At 39.6% G+C, this 22,030-nt stretch overlaps 1 protein-coding gene across 4 annotated transcripts in view; it reads right to left on the bottom strand.

Annotated features, from left to right (window-relative positions):
* LOC124149401 (dystrobrevin beta-like) overlaps positions 1-22,030 on the bottom strand; it is a 188,816-nt gene that overhangs the window by 123,019 nt on the left and 43,767 nt on the right. The gene's annotated exons all lie outside the window — the stretch shown is intronic.

The raw sequence follows: 22,030 nt of genomic DNA, 5'->3' as shown, positions 1-22,030 counted from the left end.
GCTATATCAAGCTCTTAGTCAAAGGTTATTTCAAAGGAGACTGACCACACGGTATGACTTGGGGACTTCACAAATGGCCCATAATAATAGCTGTTCGATATGAACACTATATAATTACTTTAAAATAGTGCCGAGGTATGGTCAGCCACATAAGCCGTGACCTGATAGCACTGGAACACTGGATGGAGTGACTGCCAGATTGGGAGTGACAATGTAGTGATGTGAAACGGGGATTAAACAAGACTACAGCACTGATATTGGTTACTAAAGTTCCCTCTTAAACTATGGCCACAGATATTTTACTTTTCATTTCACGGGCCTTCCGCCCCTGCCGCCCCTACTAAAAAGCAGCCGGTCTAAGAAATAAATTAAACATTATTTATTTTTATTATGTCTCCCGCTACTAATATAGAGCCTCTTATACAATATCAAATGTTCTATATAATTAAGTTCCATGAATACATGATGGGACTATCTGGGATTCAAGATGCCACCTGCAACTCCTCAGCAATAAATAAATAAATAAATAAATAAATAAATAAATAAATAAATAAATAAATAAATAAATAAATAAATAAATAAATAAATAAATAAATAAATAAATAAATAAATAAATAAATAAATAAATAAATAAATAAATAAATAAATAAATAAATAAATAAATAAATAAATAAATAAATGACATTTGTTTTTATTTTATTTCAACCGACCTTGAGTGGAAAAGCTGGAAAAAATCTGTGAAAAATAAAAAAAGTGTCTCCTATAGTAACATGTAAGAATCGGGAGTTCCTTAACTTATTTTGAGTAGTATATATGGATTGTCTATTTAGAGATGCTAAAATAAAAGCATGTTTATCATTTTCATCCACATCTGCTTTCCATTAAGTTTGAGATAATGAATATACTTCATCACCAAGTCCCCTGCTTTGTAATGTACTGATACGTTAAGAGAGAACCAGTCCCTTCAATGAAGCGTCATGGCCATCTTGATCACTTAATCAGCTGGAATGGATGAGGACAAGACAATATTTTATAAGCACTATCACAGTTGTACCGCGCTCTGTGTGGCGCCTGCTGGCACCATATCATTTGATCTCCTCCAGTAAGTCTACGTGGGAAATCATTCCGCAAGGCAATAAATGCCAATGTTTGAGACTTTGGCACATTGTGAAGTATAAAAGATAAAGTTACGAGGTTCTCGTTACCATAGTGATGTAAACATGTTTGGACAATACAAGCAATTTGATGTATTCCAAGTCAAGATATGAAAGATATATTACTTTATATCCTAGCAGAATTTGGCATTCCTTTTCATTCCCAAAACAATGCATTCAGAACTACAACATCCAGGCAAAGCCTAACTAGCCAACAATCTACCTTGGACATATTTCTGTAACATCACATCGCTGCTGGATGTAAGAACTGGTTTAGTGGACCCGTGAAGATCCGGGGTAGAATAGGTCTTCAGCAACCCACGCTTGCCGTAAAAGGCGACTATGCTTGTTGTAAAAGGCGAATACCGGGATCGGGTGGTCAGGCTCGCTGACTTGGTTGATGCATGTCAGCAACCCATGCTTGCTGTAAATGTCGACTATGCTTGTCGTAAGAGGCGACTAACAGGATCAGGTGGTCAGGCCTCGCTGACTTAGTTGATGCATGTCATTGTATCCCAATTGCATGGATTGATGCTCATGATATCAATCACTGGATTATTTACAGGCCGCCCTCATACAGCTGGAATATTGCTGAATGCGGCGTTAAACAGCAAACATTGTCTGCTGGTATCATATGCAACCCCTCAGCATAACTGAATTTTATGGGGAAAAGGTTTGTTATAAGATGCAGACTATTTTACCTTGCAGTGTACCAAAACCGTTTGAGACCTGTAAGTCCAGTCAGTTTTCCTTTGGGTCAAAGTAACTGTCAATTATTAATCTAGCTTTTGGGGAACCAGTATCTTACAACCATGTAATGTGTAGTCTCTGAAAGACGGCCATCAGGTGGGTGTTTCTTCATTTCTTCATTTACAGTTCAACCCCAATTTCACAAATATAAAACTAAAATTTGAGAATATTTTCTGCAGAATCTGTTAAAGAAAATTTTGGTAACTAAAAATACCTTTAATTTATAGATCCGACAACTGACAACTCTTTAACAAAACAACTTTTAAAATTTTAATTTTATTTATTTTGATTTTGACTAATGCTACAGTCTGAACAGGTAAAAAAATTGTTAAGATGGTCATACAAAAAAAAAGTCCTGAACAGTGAAAACATCAATGACCATTTTTTGGGTGAAATTTCAGAAATAATCTTCAGACAAGAAGCTGACAAATTGTCAGGCATCTTAAGTCTCTATGGAGGAACTTAAAAAATCAGTGATGATATATAGCGGCCACTGAGTGCTAATGTCAGCTGTTCAAGTGACAATGTACATCGACATGAGTGACAAGCAAGGCAAGTACAGGCAGATCTGGATAATATACAGCTGTCTTGAGAGGCAAATAAAGGATAAGGGCTGTCTTAAAGTCTAAGTTTCAGCTTTGGTTGTCTGTCCTAATACAGTGAAGCCTGTAGTTGATCATTCTCATTAAAATCAGATCTTAGTCCTCGCTGTCGCTAAACAAAGATCTGAGGACATCCCATTACGGGTCACGTCAGAACGACCTTTCATCCGACCAATCAGAGCGTCGCTTACCAGATCGTGAAAGCAACAGTCGGAATGTGTTTTCTGATCATACAACCTCGAAAACGTTAACACGGGGTATTCCGAACGACAGTTACGGTCCGTATGACTGATTCCGTCAAAATTATCGTCTATTTTCGCTTCCGTGGGATAAACACTTGAACAGAAGAGGCGTTGCACAGTACGTGGAAAGCACTGCCATACAATCTCAACCATATAAGAGACCTTCCGGAATGTTGGTTTGTTCATTTTTCAAAATTTTAATCGAGAACTGTGTCGACATATTTTTCAAGCGTAGTCTGAAATGGAAGTCGCCAGGTTGAAATGTGTGCCGTATAGCTCGAGAAAGCTGCTTTCTAATTGGCTGATGTCGACTTCTTGTTAGTCATTTCAGTGGTCGGTCAAAGTTCGCGAAAGGTCGTTCTGAAGTGACCCGTAATGGGATGTCCTCAGATCTTTGTTTAGCGGCAGCGAGAACTTAGATCTGGTTTTAATGAGATTGGTAGTTGATATACTGTAAATCTTGAAATTAACACGAGCAGGAATTAAATGGGAAAAATGTGAGTGGTCTTTGTTTGCATTTAGAGACCTCGCATTTATGTCTCCAAAATGACTACCAACAATAAGACAGCTTCACGGCACACTTTGAAAAGCGGAAATACCAACTTGAATATGTACACGTTTTTTTTAGCAGCAGTTGTAACGAGTATATAACAATGTCATTTAAAGAATAGGAATTACACAATAGGCATCCGTAGAGTTATCACTGCTGGGGTCAACAGATTTACCCACTCGTGTCAAACTTTGCATCATTGACCATTGAACTGTTGTTGGTTCAATTATTATGTTGCCTTTGAACTTCCTTAATGCCAGTCAGCAGAATAAACAAAAAAAACTGTGCCTTGTTTTTAGGAAAACACTGTTTATTGTTATTACAGAAGTGTTTTACTCAGTGCTAATAAGCAGTGCTATTTGCTGTTTGATTGGATTAAGGTAAGGATATGTATTATTCCACTGGGGATTGGGTGGATGGAGTCACATTGATTTTGAGTTGTAATTTTGGCTAGGGGTCAGCAGTCATATTAATTTGGAGACGCATTAATTTCAAGATTTATAGTACCATAATCAATAGCCTTCAGCTAAACATTACTGCTTGTAACATTTCCATCTGGGTGACGGGACTAATTTCTCACCCTACAGATCTTATTGGTCAGTACGCCGAGAGTAAACTGGGCGTGGGGGGGGGGGGGGGGGGGGACACTGGGTTAGGTTGTATTGGGAGTATGAATACCTCTAAAACAAAAAGGGTTGTCAAGAGTTGAACGTTAACAAACCTTTTTTTTGCAAATTGCATACTTTTTATCCCCAACAGATTTCCTTTTCTTTTTCCTGTGATTTCGCTAACTTAATAGAAAGCTAACAAGTGTATTATTGGGATAACACTTTCTTAGAAAAGTACAGATTCTAGCACTTTTTGAGTCCCATCCAGGATTCAAACCCACACTGCTTAAGTGAGGCACCTAACCGCTAGCACACACAGTCACCGATCGAACCCACTCAGCCACTGATGTTTCCACAATGAAAGTCCGACAACTGGTAGTCTAGATCACATAGTTGTTGTAAAGGAAAGCTCATCAAGAAAACACAAAATAATTGACTTCAACGAATATGTCACTGTAATGCTGTTTCACATTTCAACAGAGATATAAAATATTTCATTAATATGAAAATAAACAGGAGATTATCTTTTTTGAAATAAATGTTACAAAAAAGTCTGAAAGGCGATTCAAATACAGGCCAACATTTGTCATAAAAAAGACAAGCTCTTACCACGTTTATCAGAATTTCAAATTTTACATTAACACGAGATGTTCCATCAATTCTTTTTATGGCTTTAATATGTAGCAGAAGACATCATTTACAAAAAAGTCTGGTCTCAAAAACACTTAAAAAAATAAATGAGTATCTTTTGCAAGTTAGTTTACGTTCATCAAGCAAAATAATAATAAATGCATATTTATAATGTGCTGAATTCACACCCTAAAACATGCTCAAAGTGCTACATTATCAATGGATCAGTGTGCATTTGAATTTCATTCTCATCTCCCTGGGGATATTATGGAGTTACATTTTGGCTGGACTAACGAGTCTATGCATAGTCCAATCAAAATCGCGAAACGAAATCGAAATCCGGTTCGTAAACTGTCATGCAGATTTCGGTCGACAGCAGGATTTGCAAAGCATGTGCACCGCTAACTCGATGTCAACAGATATTTTCTAAAACTTTTCATGCTTTTGATCCAGGTGCTCATGTGATTTGATGCACTTCGCGATGTAAGACTTGTTTTAACACAATATAGATCTTGATCATATCCTCTTGACTAGGTGCCACCGTTTTGTTTGAAGCAAATGCAAGTGATACGAGAGGTGGAATCTGATTGGTCAATAGAAGAAGTATAGAAGGGACATAACTCGTAATAGCCACAGGTGGCGCTACGATCGAGCCCAGGAATTCCAGCCAAGTTCGGCAAGGGTGGCAATTGGATTTTTATAGTCAGTTCACTCTCTTGCCTCGGGAAGATGAAGGCGACACCACATGTAACATGTGTTAGTGTGGGGCAGGACAGAACCCCTCAAAACTCTCTGGAGTTAGTTCGCCAAATATGGTCACCTATTTGCCTTCACTCCATGACCAACATATGGTCTGTGCGCTGTACCCCGGAAATAATTCGGGCCTATTAATGGATAAATCTTATTTGGCAAATAACAAAACAGAGATCAGCAGCCGTCATGACATCACTTCAGACAGTCTGAGGAAATGTAATCCCCATAATTGAAAGTCGCAAGCTCAGATCAAAAATTAAGATACAGGCGTGAGCGGTAAATTTTCTGTTCACAATCAGCTATGACTATACTGTAGGCTGGTGTTTTTCTGCAACAGTGTAATTGTCCATGAGGAGGTACAAACAGTGGGCTTATACACAGTACACTTGTCCATAAGGAGGTACAAACTGGGCTTATACATGGTACAGTTGTCCATAAGGAGGTACATCCTGGGCTTATACATTGAACAATTGTCCATAAAGAGGTACAAACTGGGCTTATACATGGTACAGTTGTCCATAAGGAGGTACAAACGGTGGGCTTATACACTGTACACTTGTCCATGAGGAGGTACATCCTGGGCTTATACATTGTACATTTGTCCATAAAGAGGTACAAACTGGGCTTATACACTGTACACTTGTCCATAAGGAGGTACAAACTGGGCTTATACACTGTACACTTGTCCATAAGGAGGTTCAAACAGTGGGCTTATACATGCTACAGTTGTTCATATGGAGTTACAAACTGGGTTTATACATGGTACACTTTTCCATATGAACTTACAAACTGGGATTATACACCGTACACTTGTCCATAAAGAGATACAAACTGGGCTTATACATGGTATAGTTGTCCATAAGGAGGTACAAACAGTGGGCTTATACACAGTACACTTGTCCATGAGGAGATACAAACAGTTGGCTTATACACAGTACCCTTGTCCATAAGGAGGTTCCAATATTGGTATATAAACAATACACTTAAGTTTGTATTTATTTTTCATCTGGTTATTAGACTATAGCCATTTTTGTTTTATCTTGTTCTTTTAACTATCAAGTCCATGAACAGACAGCAAAACTGAAGTTATGTATTCAATAATTCATGCATTTGCATTCAAACATCATCCATTTCTCGGTGACATCCAGAATTATTCAACTTGTCACTATGGAAACTGCACATTGATCATAAACTGTTACTGCCTTTCAGTAGCAATTATACCAAACACTCATTACTTCGAAATATTCCAAAAAAACATCCAGTAGAATCATTTTTACAAGTCCCTCATGACAAAGGGCCAAGTGTTTCCCAACATGTACTGCCTTCTGTTGTTTTGCAATGATGCTGTACAGCTTGGCCAACTCGACTGATGCACACAAAGCCGCAATAATTGGCTAGACTGTCATGTTTGCTTTCCATATTACGACCAGTTTGAGGAATGAATGCAGAGTCTATGGGGAATTAACTGGAGAATAGAAGTCCTTGCTTCAAGGAGTCCAACCCTTAGAGGACAGAGCAAAGTCACTTCATCAGAAATTGATATCAACCAACTGAAGCTGATTTAATAAACAAGTCAAATAGAGACAAATTTAATTTTCTTCGAAAAGGGGACACAAATTTGTGGCTATTTTTTTTATTCAAATTTGTTGAATACTTGCCAACAAACAGGTTGGTGAGAGAGTGAGAGGGTACATGAAGTACATGCATGAGTGGGAGTTGTGTGCCCCTGTCAGTAGTATTCTAGCTTAATAGTATAAGGGTAACGCTATTTTTCAGGGCATTATCATTTGCAGAAGCCCGAGGTCTTCCATTAACTGCCCGACGAAGGAGGGCAGTTGAAAAGACCGAGTGTTCTGCAAATGATAATGCCCTGAAAAATAGCGTTACGATAACGGTAACGCTATTTTTCAGGGCATTATCATTTGCAGAAGCCCGAGGTCTTCCATTAACTGCCCGACGAAGGAGGGCAGTTGAAAAGACCGAGTGTTCTGCAAATGATAATGCCCTGAAAAATAGCGTTACGATAACGGTAACGCTATTTTTCAGGGCATTATCATTTGCAGAAGCCCGAGGTCTTCCATTAACTGCCCGACGAAGGAGGGCAGTTGAAAAGACCGAGTGTTCTGCAAATGATAATGCCCTGAAAAATAGCGTTACGATAACGGTAACGCTATTTTTCAGGGCATTATCATTTGCAGAAGCCCGAGGTCTTCCATTAACTGCCCGACGAAGGAGGGCAGTTGAAAAGACCGAGTGTTCTGCAAATGATAATGCCCTGAAAAATAGCGTTACGATAACGGTAACGCTATTTTTCAGGGCATTATCATTTGCAGAAGCCCGAGGTCTTCCATTAACTGCCCGACGAAGGAGGGCAGTTGAAAAGACCGAGTGTTCTGCAAATGATAATGCCCTGAAAAATAGCGTTACCGTTATTATAGCTAAAATGGATCGAATTTGTTATCAAATAAAAAGAAACAACAATGTCGATTTTGAAACATTTACTGCAATCAACATGAATGTCACTGACCCACTTTTACAAATATGGAAACGTCATAGAACAAACCAGATGACGTCACTATTGAACGTTACGTCACCTATCCTTATCCTATGACGTCACCTAACAACGGGCGTGATAATGGCCCGTCGTCAAGTAATATGAGGGCATTATCAAGTTACAGTGGCCCGCTCATTTCTGATAACATGCGGGCGTTTTTATGATAATTCTATCCATTTTAGCTATAATGGCCCATAAATAATCACATTGGAGTCAGGAAAAACAATTCTTGACAGTGTCAGTAACACGCCATCAGACAGGCTGGTTATTGGTTGGTTTGTTGTTTAACGCCAGCAATATTCCAGCTATATGACGGCGGTCTGTAAATAATCGAGTCTGGACCAGACAATCCAGTGATTAAAATCATGAGCATCGATCCACGCAATTGAGATGATCATGATGACACACAATCAGGTAGGTCACCCACGAGATGGTCCACCAAGCATCCACTCCAAGCAGACACGCTATCCACTAGTGAGTGAGTGAGTTGGGTTTAACGCCACTTTTAACAGTGCTCCAGTCTTATCACGGCGTGTCAGCTCAATGTGGGAGGAAAGCCCGAATTGATGCAGGTCTCAGACGTTTACCACTTTGGTGAAACCCACGAGCACGGGTATGGTGCTGACAAACCTAGAAACATAATCGGGGCGAACCAGAACCCACAATCATAGGTTTCTGGCGTGCCCAAGGGAGGCAACTCTGCACAGCGAATCGCGGCGCCTTTGACGACCGGGCCACCCGTGCCTCCCCTCTTTCCACTAGACCACGGAGGATATCCTCATTACATACAAATTAGTAATGTCACAACTCATGGTTGATCTTCTTTGGGGATCCCAGTCCAAACACTTTTCATCGTCTGCAGCCATTACATCCAGCCATTCCCCATCTCAGTCATATCACAGTAGGTCAGCCTAATGTGTAAGCAAAGCTCAATGTGATGCAGGCTACAAACATGTACCAGTTTGTGGGAGCAGTCAAGATGGAGGAAAGTCCTCACAAACCATTAGGATTTGTTTGTTTGTTAATTTGTTGTTTAACGTCGCACTCAGCAATATTCCAGCTATAAGACGGCAGTCTGTAAATAATCAAATCTGGACCAGACAATCCATTGATTGACATCATGAACATCAATCCACGCAACTGGCATACGATGACATGCATCAACCAAGTCGAGACTGAACATCAGATCCCAATAGTCGCCTCTTACCACAAGCAGAGTCGCCTTTTCGGCAAGCATGGGTTGCTGAAGACCTATTCTACCCCGGATCTTCACGGGTGACAAAAAACCATTAGGATCGTAATTTAACCTCTAACCCAAAATCAGTAGATCCTGGCTACCAAGGGAGACAACTCTGTACAGTGACAACAACAACACCCTCAGAGTACAAGAGTTCTCACAAGGATAAATCAGGTTCGAAATCTATTCGATAACAAATTCCAACACACTACAGCCATGTGGCTTTTGAAAATAAATTCCAATTTACATCCCTAACTTGTTTAAAATTGAAAGGATGAAAATGTGGACGTGCCAAAAAAAGTCTGATGGCCATACATGCTTGAAGCTGTGAGTGGTTCTTGTTCTCCCTGGGGGTGCATAACTGTATTATTCAATGACACATCAACATGGGCTTCATGTGCCTGCTGAGGCTGCTGTGACATGATGGGGCGACACTGTGAATTATTCAAAGAAACAGGAAGTTATAGAGCAACATCTCATCATTTAGAATCTTTTATCTCTTTCTGACGACTTCCATCCCAGTTTTGAAACAGCTTACAGCCAGCTGACAATGAAGGCTAAGAGGCTATTTGTCATGTTTGTGGAACCATGAAACATTAGATCTTGTCAGAGTCACAGATCATCTCACATTTTATTTTTTTAAATCTTTAATCTCTTGTTGCTGTACCATTTATCAAAATAGAACATATTACTTAGAACAGTTATTGTCTGTTAATCAGCCTCTCGAGGTCAAATCACAGGGTACTGGAATACAATACAACTTTTGACCATATTAACCGAATCACAGCCCTAGACCACAGCTCTTCACCATGTCCCTAAATCATAGCCCCAGACCACAGCTCTTGTCCTTATCAGCAGATCACAGCCCTCGACCACGACTCTTGTCCTTATCAGCAGATCACAGCCCTCGACCACAACTCTTGTCCTTATTACCAGATCACAGCCCTTGACCACAACTCCTGTCCATATCATCAGATCACAGCCCTCGACCACAACTCTTGACCATATCAACAGATCACACTCTAGACCACAACTCTTGTCCTTATTACCAGATCACAGCCCTTGACCACAACTCTTGTCCATATCAACAGATCACACTCTAGACCACAATTCTTGACCATATCATCAGATCACAGTCCTCGACCACAACTCTTCACCATATCACCAGATCACAGTCCTCGACCACAACTCTTGTCCATATCAACAGATCACACTCTAAACCACAACTCTTCACCATATCACCAGATCACAGCCCTTGACCACAACTCTTGTCCATATCATCAGATCACAGCCCTCCACCACAACTCTTGTCCTTATCACCAGATCACAGTCCTCGACCACAACTCTTGTCCTTATTACCAGATCACAGCCCTTGACCACAACTCTTGTCCTTATTACCAGATCACAGCCTTTGACCACAACTCTTCACCATATCATCAGATCACAGCCCTAGACCACAACTCTTCACCATATCATCAGATCACAGTCCTTGACCACAACTCTTGTCCATATCATCAGATCACAGCCCTCGACCACAACTCTTCACCATATCATCAGATCACAGCCCTTGACCACAACTCTTCACCATATCATCAGATCACAGTCCTCGACCACAACTCTTCACTGTATCATCAGATTACAGCCCTAGACCACAACCACTTTACCACTTCGATGAAACCCACCAGCACGGGTATGGTGCTGACAAACATAGAAACATAATCGGGGCAAACCGGGTTTCGAACCCACAATCATAGGTTTCTGGCGTGCCCAAGGGACGCAACTCTGCACAGCGAATCACGGAGCCTTAGACGACTGGGCCACCCGTGCCCCCGAACCCAGGTCTGAAGCAAGACGAGCAAACACTTACCCACTGGACTGAACCCCAAGCCCTGAACCAAAGGGACTCCAGCATATCAATATCAGGCCCCATGTAACTCAACCCAATCACTCCCCACACAAACTGTCACAGTCAGAAGAGACTGTGTCAAAGATAACCAACCCCAAACATGACACAGCAACAAGTGTGAATCATCTATCCCATCAAACTCTTGCCTATAACATTTCCACACCATAACTTCTTCCAAGGACAATATCCTAGCCTTACTCTAAAGCTGTACTAAAAGAAAAGTCCATGGATACATAGTAATTCTATCCTCCAAATAGGCAAGTCTAGATACGCGGACAGTAAGGACTCCAGTCTCTAAAAGGGACAACTTGTTATTATTTACATAATCTGGAAAGATATGATTTAATATAATAATTATTGCCTTAGAGACTTGTGAAAGTCTAACAATATACCAGAGTGGTGTTCTCTGCAGCAAGTCATTCTGTCAGCAGCAGGACCCCTTCCTGAACAGCCTGAAGCACGTCAGCATCCTCCACATTGGTAGTAGCATCCTTGTGGGATAGTGCTCCACTGACACACATAAAACAGACTCCCAACAGTTTTATATATCAACCTCATCCAATTTATTGTATGGGGGAAAAAATCACTCAGGAATTCGTTCAATCCTTTACACCAGCCTATATTTCATGTCAAAATCATCGGGGCAGAAATATGTTCAGCTGTTTGTTTCCTTTGAGCCCTTTTCAAATGTGTCATTATAAAATTATTTGGCAGACATTTTTTTAAACCAAAAAAATGTAAAACCTACTTACTAAAATTATAAACTGTATGTTCACCAATCAGAGCTCATACTACTTCTGAACCACTACTTCAAACTAGTTTGATCAAGCACAGCTTCCAAACAAGGGTGTTCATAATTGAATTTGAACCCTAAGTAATGCCTCCATCATTGTACTGTGTAAAAATCCCTGCAAATTACATAAAGATAAATTCTATCAAGCATGAATACAATGCAATTTCCTCAATCTCTGATCAGACGCTAAAACCACCCATTTCTCCATCAATGTGCCACGCAGCAATTTGTCCACCACAACTTTAGCTGTTCCTTCAGCAAACCTAATTCAGTTGCCTGTTAGGCTGCAACAGCAACCAATGGTGTATGTAATAACATCTTGTCACATCAGTTCAGCCTTTGTGACCACCAAAATGAAGTCTGACTCACACAGTTAGTTGTCTGGGAAACAGTTTGTTGTTTCTACAAATATCTATGTTAGTTGCCTGGGAAACAGTTTGTTGTTTCTACAATTATCTATGTTAGTTGTCTGGGAAACAGTTTGTTGTTTCTACAATTATCTATGTTAGTTGCCTGGGAAACAGTTTGTTGTTTCTGCAATTATCTATGAAGATAAACATGATAAAGGAAAGCTCTATATATTTCATGCTCAAATAAATTTCAAATGTTCCAACTGGCGCTAATGTACCAAAGTGTGTGGATCATGCAGCTGCTGGAACTATTCCGAACTAATGCCGATTTTATAGCGTGAGCCCACTTGGATGCCATACCACAGTTTACATGAATACCATACTTAGACACAATATTGACTTCGAGCCGACCAATTCTTGTCTTATTTATTAAGGCCGAGCGCCAGGCAGGGTAACAACAAATTAGCCTTTTAGCATCTTTTGGTATGACTCGGACAGGTGATAGAACCACCAACTAGTGCTGGGCTTGGTAACTCGGGTACCCAGGTCAGGTGGGTACTGAGTAGGACCCGGGTACCCACAGAACTACCCGGACCCGTGGTTAGTCATGTGATATATAGTTTAATGACAAAATATCTAGAACTCTATGGTTACACTACAAGTCACAAATGTTCCCATTTCTTTCTGACTATACACCCATTCCTTCTGACTTTTCATATGGTTGAATAAAGATATAACTTAAGTCAACTTCAGTGAATGCATGACCAGATAGTTTAATACATGTATCTAAATACTTTTTGCAAGTGCTGTGGTAAAAAAATATATTCCCAATTGGACATTTTGTATCTCTTGAGACCTTTATTGGGTACTTGGGTAGGGTTGGGTAATAGGGGGGTGGGTACCCGGGTATTAAATTTGGACTCATCCCAGCCCTACCACCAACCACATATTAAACATGTTACTGACAAATCACTGAACTTCTAGAACAGTAAAATAAACATCAAGTCAAGAATCCATGTTCCAGAGAACTAATTGCAGTAACTCTGCAGAACCCCAGACACATCATTGTAAAGGCCACCAAAAAAAGATAATTAATTTTTAATCAAATTTTTTTGAAAGATGTGTTTTTTTATTATTTGTTTGTTTGTTGTTTACAACGCACTCAGCAATATTCCAGCGATATGATGGTGGTCTGGACCAGACAATCCAGTGATTGATATCATGAGCATCAACCTACACAATTGGGATACGATGACATGCATCAACCAAGTCAGCGAGCCTGACCACCTGATCCTGTTCGTCGCCTTTTACAACAAGCATACTCGCCTTTTACGGCAAGCATGGGTTGCTGAAGACCTATTCTATCCCGGATCTTCACAGGTCTGTTAACAACCACATTGTGACCTCATCCTACCGGGTACCCATTCACTTCTGGGTGAACGGAGGCACATTCCAAACAAAGTCACTTGCCTAAGGTGACACCACATATATTATCAGTTTTACCTTTAAATAAATATTCTTAAAATGCTATTTCAGGTAATCCTTACCAGCAGACAGTAGACAAGCGCTGGTGTAGATTGTGTACATACTGAAGCGTGGACTAAACGAACAGACTTGTGCTTACCTTGACACTGATTGAACGAATGGTAAATCCACTTTAGCACATCCCGGCAGAGAGTAGACTTATCAAATAACAGTAGCTCGGCCATGCAATAAATCCTCTTTCAGGATACAAAGTGACCGGTGTTGCCGCAACATAGCATTTGTTGTATTCCATCAAGTGTAGTTAAATACCAAATCATTTTATTTAAAGATCAAAATTTATTTAAAACCCATTAAACTATCCACTTTCACCTTTATTTCATCAGCCCAATATTCTTGGTAATGAACCTGTCCTCAAATGATTATGTAGAGTCTATTTACAAAACAAGGGATGAAAGGTTGTATACAGATGATCTTATAACGATCTCTTAGCTGCAGGCAAATTGCTCACCATGGCCTATTGCAAGCTTGTGCAGATGTTTGGTGTAGTTTTAGGGAATGCGGAAGACACTATTTGTGCCTGTTTATTCCTGTTATCCCCTTGATTGACTGCACACGTGGCGAGGAAGTCGTCTGCCTCACTCCTCCACCATTGAGATACAGCAGACGTGTACCTGTGCACATGGGAGCAGACGCCCTGTTTTTACCAACACAGAGCAGCATGGATCCCTCTGCCAAACCTATTCCGACTGGTACCAAGTTTGTTGTTCATCTTTTGCGAAATTTGAACAGCTGATACACCATCATTAATTAACAAAAGTAGAATACTTTCAATGCCGCAAAATATTTCACACAAAAAATAACATAAATACACATTATGAAAGGAAGGTTCTGTGTAACTCTAACTTTTATATATGATATGACTTCATTAATTGATGATGATTTTCAAATTTCATGATGATGCAGTCTATTTTGAGTCTAGTATTCCATCTTGGAACACCGTCATGTGATTTCCTAGAAAAGAAAACTACTGTTCAATCGTTCATTCATTCATTCTGGAGATGGTGGGTGGGTGGTTGATTTTGGGGTTGGTGAGTGATTGATCATAGGCGAATGGACAAATGCCAATGATATATTTCCAGCATTAGGAAGATAGGATATCAAGATTAGGCCTCAAACATTGTACCCATGTCATTAAATCAAATCCCTTTCTTGAAGAACAGTTGCTTGAATCACAAGGCTACCCCTGCACTCCTTTAGACAATGTTGCACTCATCATCACCATCATCATCATCATCATCATCATCATCATCATCGCCATCGCCATCATTGTAGAGCAGAAAATATGTCATCAGTAATCAGTTCTACACAGTCTCACTACTTTATTTCCATGTGTGTTTCATTTTGCAGCCCATTTCAAGAACAATCAACAAAGTCTGTCAAAGGTTTGACTTGATACCAAGCTATACTATTATGTGTGGTTTACACATAATTTCCACAACAATGTCAGTGTACTGGCTACCGACTGTCAACTTTATACTTCTAGCATTTCAAAGAAAACCGAAAAGTGAGTGAGTGAGTATAGTTTTACACCACTTTTGGCAATATTCCAGCAATATCACGACGGTGGACCCTAGAAATGGGCTTCACACATTGTACCCTTGTCAGGAATCAAACCTGGGACTTCGGCATGACGAGCGAACGCTTTAACCACTAGGCTACCCGACAGCCCCCACAGACACATAAAACCTCTAATTCAACTTCCAGGACACTAGCTGTCTTCCCAAGTTTCAACCAAACTGGGCAGAAATTAATTTGAAGACTTTGTGCATAATTGGCTCGAGAAATTCACAATGGGCGAGCATTAATGAAAATAGGCATAATAAATGCACTTATGCTTAATTATACGAACACAGAACCTAAATAACTCAGGTAGGTATATCTTACAAACATCTAATATTTCATCAACCAATCAGGAACTGTGCCAGCAATTTGTAGTGTATTTGTATACATTGAATAAAATCAATGAAATAGACCACCACCTGAACCCAACATGAGAGTAGTGTTTTTATTTCCCCAGCCCCGTTCAAGAAAGTTATGTTAGTGCTGTCATAAGTCTTTGTTAAAGTACAGGATCTATAACAGTCTTAGCGCTACGATCACTTTGTGAGCCCTGGGCCCTGTTCCTCAAAGCGATCTTAACGCTAAGCATGCTTAGATGATCGTAACCATATGTTAAAGTATGGGACTTAGTGCTAAGATCGATTTGAGGAACGGGGCCCTGGAGTACATTCAAGGTAATTAATAAAAACATTTGTGACCCGATATTCCATCACCATGATCACCACAACTTGCTGTGCTGAGTTATGTACCTTAACTGTGTCAGGATCCGCTGATCGTGGGTCAAATCCAAGATTGGTATATCAATCACCAAATTTTGAAGATATGTCAGACATAGGTCACTTTGGTTAAACCTCCCCCATTAAGCTGCCATGACAAAAGAGTGTGAGTGACTGAGTGAGTTGGGTTTAATGGTGCTTTTAACAGTATTCCAGTTGTATCATGGCGTGTTAGCTTAATGTGGAAGGAAAGCCCGAAATGATGCAGGTCTCAGATGTTTACCACTTTGGTAAAACGCACAAGCACGGGTATGGTGCTGATAAACCTAGAAACATAATCGGGGCGAACCGGGATTCGATCCCACAATCAGAGGTTTCTGGTGTGCCCAAGGGACGCAAGTCTGCACAGCGAATTGCGGCGCCTTAGACAACTGGGCCACCAGTGCCCCCCCAAGACAAAAGAGAACTAAATTACTCTTAGAAGCAGAATTACACCCAACAACTCCTTTTCTCACTCACATTCCCTGGAAGAAGTCACATAAAGGTTCAAACTTTAAAATACATAAAAAAAACTGCTGTTAATTCTTCTATAATGACCTAGGGACAAATTCAACTAACAACTAATAACAACAATTATTTTTTGACTGTAACAATATGAGATTTTGTTTGTTTTGTTTGTTTGTTGTTTAACAACGCACTCAGAAATATTCCAGCTATATGACGGCGGTCTGTAAATAATCGAGTCTGGACAAGACAATCCAGCGATTGACATCATGAACATCGATCCACGCAATTGGGATACAATGACATGCATCAATCAAGTCAGCGAGTCTGACCACCCGATCCCGTTAGTCGCCTCTTACAACAAGCATAGTCGCCTTTAACAGCAAGTATTGGTGACTGAAGACCAATTCTACCCCAGATCTTCACGGTCATATAGTATTGAATAATACTGTTGCTATGGTTGCAATGCATAAATGTTTTCCATGGAATATGATCCCACTGTGAAAACAGATTCTTCAAAAACCTTCAAATAAAAAAATCATTTCTTGACAATAAATCAAGTTTCAATTTAGCCCCCCTATTTTGACACTGAGTGTTTACATCAGCATACCAGGGAGAATCACAGTCAACATTAGTGCAAGGTGCAATAGCTTGATAACTTCACGAACAGGAATGTCTGTCAATTCTACCAATTTATGTCACATATATTCCAAGAGCTCATACTTCACTGTAGACATTCTGAAGAAATCAAATTACCTTTCATATGCAAGATATCTTATTGATCAAATAAGCAGGTGATTATCATAGAACTGTTGTCAGTGTTCAACTAGCTCTAGTACACAGTAAACCAACCTCCATCCCTCCCTACAAGCACCGCCTCTGTGGTCTAGTGGTAGAGTGTCCGCCCGGAGAGCGGAAGGTCCGGGTTTTGATCCCCGGCCGCGTCATACCAAAAGACGTTAAAAGATGGTACATGTTGTTACCCTGTCTGGCACTCGGCATTAAGGGGTTAAACAAGGACTCGGAGTCAGGATACTGTGTCTGAGTGGGGTATTCATGTTGGCATGGTATCTCAATGGGCTAGCACTATAAATCGGCATCAGTCCGGACTAGTACACGCACGCACGCACGCACGCACGCACGCACGCACGCACGCACGTCGCTATATAAGTGCAATAATCTTGGACACGACGTTAAACCCTGCTTCACTTCCTTCTTGCAAGCAGTGAAACTTGTTATGCTATGACAGACTATACAGTTTCAATTTACAGATCGACTAACCACAGCCACAACGTCCAAAACAAAAAGAAATATCTTTTTATTATCATTAGCCAGTCCACATTGACAGAAATTTGGCAGATGTAAAAAAACCTACACAACAGTAACCATTTATATTTTTCTGTTAAAACTAATTAAATCCATCGTATATTCTGCGTCTATGTAACACCTAACAACTGACCAAATATTCACATATTTAAATCTGTTTTTATTTTCCATCTACCCTTGCTAACGTGTTACCCAAACCAAAAATATCTGTAAACATTTCAACACCCCAATTGTTAACAGATACTGCTGTATTGATTTAAGATAACTTTAATCGCTAAGCCCAAAGCAGCGGTAACAGTATTATTTAAGTGAAGGGCTAATTAGAAATGTAACATTGACCTTGAAGGTTCCTTTGAGAGAGTTTCAACAAGAGCTGATTGCATATCTCACCTAGAGACCCAGTGTGAACAAGTCATTAACTATCACATTTCCTATCAATCAAGCTGCCTCTGTCATGTCTGTGTTATACCTTCTGACAGATGTTTCCCATGGTAACCATGTGTAGAAATACAGAAAAATAAAGAATGCACATATTGTACATGTTGTAACTTCTCAATGTGACCCACAAGTAGACTAACACTTAGTCAAAGAAAACATGCCTTGAAATTTTTTCTTTATTTTTTTCTTTGAAAGAGCCTTTCCTCTTCTGCTGTTTTCATGTGGAATCAAGCATACTAGACTTGGAAGGTTTGATCTAGACTTGCCCAGGCTTTTAGTAAAAAAACAACCTAAAAAATATAATTCCAGTCATGGTGCAGGACTGTCATGCATTTGGAGCATCTCTAGTCTGGATAATTTGGTACAGATTAGCAATTTCATGGTCAACTTTCTTAACATCCTCGTCAACTCAGCTCAAAAATATTTTTTTTAGTTAATATTTTTTTATTTTAGTCACTTAGGGTGTTCACTTATTGTTTTTACAATGTTTTTCGGGACACAATGTCAAACAGGTAACTTACATGACTTCCACTCAAACCACATCCCGAATGTGTGATCATAGAAACATTGATGCACGTAAGAACACAACTCATCACAACCAACTTAGTGACGTGCTGCTTGCCTGACACTTGGTCTCCTCACTGCATAAAAAAAACGTGAAGATCGTAAAAGGCGACTAACAGGAACGGGTGGTCAGGCTCGCTGATTTGGTTAATGCATGTCATCAATCCCAATTACATCGATCAATGCTCACAATGTCAATCACTGGATTGTCTGTTCCCGACTTGATTATTTACACACCCCTGTCATATAGCTGGAATATTGCCGAGTCCGACAGTAAACAACAAACAAACACTGCATAAACTGCACTGGCGTATGGACGTAAATACTGCTATAACCATCAGAGTTTTATTTATTTCGGAAGGTACTTTGAGTGGAATGTATACTAGGAAGGTGTTCTTTAATTTGGTATTTGAAGCAAAAAATTAAATTTTTTCATCAAATGTCCCTTCCTGATCTTTCACAAACTTTACACAAAACACATCATAGAGATCAAATAGGGGATACATTTCTCTAGATATATTCCACCACACCCTTACAACTTAAACGCTTTGAAAACATACCACTGATACTGTGTAATCCTTTCCCCTTCTATTCAAAGCAAAGCTTTTTCAAGGAAGGTGCGTATTCAATGTAGGCATTTATTCTAGGTAGGCCTTTATTCATGGTAAGCATTTATTCAAGGTAGGCCATTATTCAACATGTTCATGATGGGTGCTTATTCAAGGTAGATATCTATTCAAGGTAGGCACTTATTCAAGGCAGATGTTTATTCAAGGTAGGCATTTATTTAAGGAAGATGTTTATTCAAGGTAGGCATTTTATTCAAGGCAGATGTTTATTCAAGGTAGGCATTTATTCAAGGCAGATGTTTATTTAAAGTAGGCATTTATTCAAGGCAGATGTTTATTCAAGGTAGGCATTTATTCAAGGCAGATGTTTATTCAAGGCAGGCATTTATTCAAGGCAGATGTTTATTCAAGGTAGGCATTTATTTGAGGACATATGTTGGTTCTTGGATGTGTCACTTCCATCTTGTTTGGACTGTTCCCAGTGATATAACAGAAACATAATAAAAGCCCTAAAGCACAGAAAAGATCCAAAATAAACCTGTTACGGACATTAATCTTCAGAGTTCATGCTTAAGATTATTTAGTAAATTAATTCTGATAGTTGCATCCATCATATTCAGACTTCATTTTTTAACAAGCTTCGAACAACTATTATCACAAATTAGCAGAAACTCTAGCTTGGAATATCCCCCGGCATAACATTCCCAGTACTTGGCATCAGCTAGACTGTCCAATCAGGGACCATCAGCTCTGCAGTACGATCAGCACAGATGAAACTCTGCCCTCGGGGACATGACAGCCACATAGAGGCGGTGCAGGAGAGATGTGAACACAAGGCTGCACAGAATCTGTTTATACAAATATACCCTCCAACACTGCGTCCAAATAACTGCTGCACTGAATCTATATATACAGATATACCCTCCAACACTGCGTCCAAATAACTGCTGCACTGAATCTATTTCTACAGATATAATCTCCATCACTGCGTCCAAATAACTGCTGCACTGAATCTGTTTATACAGATATACCCTCCAACACTGCGTCCAAATAACTGCTGCACTGAATCTGTTTATACAGATATACCCTCCAACACTGCGTCCAAATAACTGCCGCACTGAATCTGTTTATACAGGTATACCCTCCAATAATGCATCCAAATAACTGCCACACTGAATCTATATATACAAATATACCCTCCAACACTGCGTCCAAATAACTGCCACACTGAATCTATTTATACAGGTATACCCTCCAATAATGCATCCAAATAACTGCCACACTGAATCTATATATACAAATATACCCTCCAACACTGCGTCCAAATAACTGCCGCACTGAATCTATTTATACAGGTATACCCTCCAACACTGCGTCCAAATAACTGCCACACTGAATCTATTTATACAGGTATACCCTCCAACACTGCGTCCAAATAACTGCCACACTGAATCTATTTATACAGGTATACCCTCCAACACTGCGTCCAAATAACTGCCACACTGAATATACATGGATGATGCTGGAATCGGTTTATCCATATATATCTTCCAACACAAGCATATATACCATCTAAATAACTGGATTGTAGATACTGCGCACATATCCAATTTCCTAACATTGAGACCTGTGAAGATCCGGGGTTGAACAGGTCTTCAGCAACCCATGTTTTCCGAAAAAGGTGACTTTGCTTGTCATTAGAGGCGACTAACGGGATCGAGTGGTCAGGCTTGTTGACTTGGTTGATACATGTCATTGTATCCCAATCGCGTGGATTGATGCTCATGATGTTAATCACTGGATTGTCTGGTCCAGATTCAATTATTTACAGACCCCCGTCATATTGCTGGAATATTGCAGAGTGCGGCGTTAAACAAGAAATAAACAAAAAAACTCATATCATGGAATACAACTTTAAACTTGGATTTTAGTCATTCAATAATTTACGATACAGAAACCCACTCAGCTGATAATCGATATCTATTTACATAACCAAGCTGAAAGTTCTTACAAAAAATCCCTCAAACAACTCATAAAAGAAACCATTAAAAGTCCAAGTAAGGATAAGAATTTATGGATTAACAACTTCTTTATTACAATTAAGAGTGACATTTGATAACGGTGTTGGAACCAACACCGAAACATCGCTCTTAATTGTAATAAAGAAGTTATTCATCCATAAATTCTTATCCTCACAAAATACTTCTGTTTTATTTTCCTATCCGATAAATAACTTAAATAAACAAGTGTGTTGGTAAATATTATTTATTTAGACATACACAGGATATACTAAATACTACTTCCCATTAACAAATAACCTTTACAGAATAATCACATAAAATCATCATTTATAACAGAGTATCACAAAAATCAATTCAGTTTTGATTCAATAAAAAGTTCCAAGCAATTTGAGTCCTGGTAAGCATGACTATCCAATATCTAAATCACCATCCATTTCCAATTTGTTTAATTTTCAGATCATCACCTTGTTTAATTATGGCTATCACTCTAACTTCCAATGCTTGATGACTCTAAAGGCTCACATCTTGACTGTCCTTCAGTGCCAGGCTGACACCCACCTGACAATCAATCCGGTCAATACTCTCTCCGCCTCAAGGTCAAGACGTCTTGACCTATATCGAGATGGAAACCAATTCTTGTTCCTGTGTCGATAGTTTG

The sequence above is a fragment of the Haliotis rufescens genome, unplaced genomic scaffold (genome assembly GCF_023055435.1).
Source record: "Haliotis rufescens isolate VD_foot unplaced genomic scaffold, xgHalRufe1.0.p SCAF_2, whole genome shotgun sequence".
In the NCBI taxonomy this organism is placed as follows: Eukaryota; Metazoa; Mollusca; class Gastropoda; order Lepetellida; family Haliotidae; genus Haliotis; species Haliotis rufescens.
This window is presented reverse-complemented; position numbering and strand designations above follow the sequence as displayed.